This window comes from Panthera uncia (assembly GCF_023721935.1).
Source record: "Panthera uncia isolate 11264 chromosome A1 unlocalized genomic scaffold, Puncia_PCG_1.0 HiC_scaffold_17, whole genome shotgun sequence".
Taxonomy (NCBI): Eukaryota; Metazoa; Chordata; class Mammalia; order Carnivora; family Felidae; genus Panthera; species Panthera uncia.
The window spans coordinates 16,435,495-16,438,572 of record NW_026057577.1 but is presented as its reverse complement, the minus strand read 5'-3'; the positions used below and the strand labels follow the sequence as shown (position 1 = coordinate 16,438,572).

The window sequence follows — 3,078 nt, the reverse complement described above, 5'->3', positions numbered from 1 at the left end:
GAAAGACAGTCCTGAATCCAAAGACACTGGCAAGAAGTTGGGACAAGATTCACATCTCAAAGGACAAAGAAATAATTTATAATTTTAAGTTTTCTAAAATATGTCCTCTAAAAGAATAGAAGTCAGGGGTCTGTAGTCAGGAAGGAACCTATCTAAAATTTAGTCAAACTGAGGGAAACATTAAGGCCATCTATATGTATATGTATATGTATATGTATATGTATATGTATATGTATATGTATATCTATATCTATATCTATATCTATATCTATCTATATAATATATTATATCATATGTATATATATCATATATGATATCAATATATATATATGATACGATTGGTTAACTTCAATGTGAGTTGGTTAACTTCAAACAGAAGTAGAATGCAATGAATATTCTAATTTTGTAATAAGCTGTAAACATTTAAATATATTTCTATTATCTTGCTTTCAAAGATTAAGTTTGGCTTATAACTTAAAAAAGAAAAAAAGTGTTAGAGTAATCAAACTTGCTTTCAAGGGAAGCACATAGACTTTAGTTGATTAATGGCAGTAAAAGATTCAACTTCTCAGACAGCATTGAATCCTTCCCCTTTCAAGCTCAGGTATTTACAAGCCTCATGCATCAATAATGTTAGACAACACACCATGAGTCATGCAAAAACAACGGAATTAACAAACACTTTGTTAGGATTTTTTGCAACCAGAGCTAAAAATAATGCAGGCAGAAAAAAATATTTCCTGGGTAAACAATAACCAGATAATCACAACAAGGAAAAAAAATGATTAAAAGTTAACTGAAATAACACCCGATTTAGCAAGAAAAAGAAAACCTGTATTTTAAAATCCTGATGGGGAAGTTAAAGAGACTGAAACAAATAAGATGGTTTTGTTTTAACCTTTTAGTCCAGGTTGTTACGCTCCGATGTCTTTTTGTATTTACCATAGTGCTCTCTGTCCCTTCTCGGTATTTGTGAAAAGAAAGAAAAGTGGTAACAAAGAAGGAGAGAGGACAGAAGGATGGGGAACTAAAACAACCTCCACACCAGTGAAGAAGAGAGAAAGAACACATTGTGTTATCGAGTAAACATTATCAGGTTTACAGGCGTGTAAGTAGCATGAAATCAACTACCAAATCTGGACAGGATTTCAAACAGATTTATACAGTAATGCAGAAGATAATTAAGATTTATCTCCTCCAGATACAAGAAGACTAATTTAGGGGTTATGTCCTGTGTGTCTCCTGAGAAACTTTAAGCTCCATTTCAGAGGTGTGGGTTTATAGTCCCACTAGTTAGAAGGCCCTGGATCTTGCCCTGCAAATCAGAAGGTTGGATCCCTAGGGGTGCCTGGGTAGCTCAATCAATAAGCATCCACTTCAGATCAGGTCAGGATCTTGAGGTTGGTGGGTTGGAGCCCCATGTTGGGCTCTGTGCTGATAGCTCAGAGCCTGGAGCCTGCTTTGGATTCTGTGTCTTCTCCTCTCTCTGCCCATCCCCTGCTTCCACTCTGTCTCTCTGTCTCTCTGACTCTCTCCCCTCTCTCTCCCTCTCAAAAATAAATAAACATTAAAATATTTAAAAACAGTTTGGGCCTCTAAAATTTACAAGAGGACACTTTAAGCCAAAGGGGTAGGAAACCAGCTACCTCCTTCCTCTTTATTAAGCAAGCAAACAAACAAACAAAAAAACACATTGTCCCTGTTTGCTAAGGAGTTGAAAGTGGATCATTTCTTTACCTTTAAAGAAGGGAGAGTGGGAGTGAAGAACAGAGGGAAGGAGAGAGAAGGGATGTGAGAGTAGGACAGGGGTAGGAGGACACGGAATGGAGAAAGGGTACAAGGGATGAGAAAGCTGAATCATGGCCTGAAGCAAAATGGGCACCTTTCATTACCCCCTGTGTCAGGGGTGTTTTTCAAGAGCAACAGGCTTCTATTTCTTGAATCCTGTGACAAGACAAACTGCAAAGTACCTTGATTCAGGAAAATGTTCCCTGACCCTCTGGTCCAAACCTGCGAGAAGGGACTAGTGTTTATGAATAGGTTGCATGTGATTTTGTCAATTTCCTGTTGGAGCAGATTCTATCTTTCCCGGGCAAGCCCTGGGATCCTTAGTGCCACAGTTTTCCCCGCCACTGCTTTTCCAGCAAAAGCAAACCCTTTCCTGCCCCATTGCTCTTTCGTTCCTCATTGGCTGCTCATTCCCTTTTTCCACCATCACTGGGCGAATCTTCCATTAAGTGGCCTTAATTCTAATCTCACATGCAGGATGGCAAAGAAGCAAATGGCTGGAATCTGCCAATGGGACATTCAGAGGGTGCTTGCTGGCCTGCACACCCTTAAATGGGTGGCATGGGCCGTGTTGGTCATTTAGTGGTTTGGGATCTCCTAACTGAAATGAGGTGTAAAAGGAATGCCTTTTCTCCATCTGACAGGTGTGAGGCAGGTCACATGTTCAAACTTGATGGTAACAATTGTAGTCATTAATTGTAATTTACTAAAAAAAATTTTTTTCCCCTCAAGCACCTCACTGTCTGAGAAGATAAATTTTCAGAACTTGAAAATGTAGTCATCGATGTGTTTGTGATATTATTTCTTGGGTGGTTGTGGAAATCCAAGGAATTGCTTCTGTAAATACTGCAATAGGACTTTTGGAAAAAAGTTCTTGCCTGGTATCAAAACAAAAAATACTTGTCATTTCCTGTATTCTATTTTTTCTCCAAGGAACCTGTTTTTGTGCTGTATTTCTTCTAGATGAACTGATCATATTTTAAAAATTGTATATCGAATGCAGATTTACTTTCATTTACCTGCTCAAGATACCATGTTTCATAATTAAATTTATCTTTATCACTAATAAACTCATCTTCTATTGAAAATGAAATATTCTTTATGAAATATGCACACTCTACTTTTAGAAACCCCGTTTCCTTTGTTACCGGGAAAAAGAGATTCTATTCATTTTAATGTCATAACCACCTGTTCCTTGAAATTTCTGTTTGGTAGACTGCCAATGTAATTCACCAATGTGGCTATATTATATATATATATATATATATATATATATATATATATATATAT

General features: G+C 37.1%; 1 long non-coding RNA gene across 1 annotated transcript in view; it reads left to right on the top strand.

Annotated features, from left to right (window-relative positions):
• Nucleotides 1-344: 344 nt before the first annotated feature.
• LOC125935432 (uncharacterized) overlaps nt 345-3,078 on the top strand; it is a 13,472-nt gene continuing 10,738 nt past the window's right edge. Inside the window, exon 1 of the long non-coding RNA XR_007461671.1 lies at nt 345-1,108. This is a non-coding gene — a long non-coding RNA (uncharacterized LOC125935432). The remainder of the gene's footprint in view (nt 1,109-3,078) is intronic.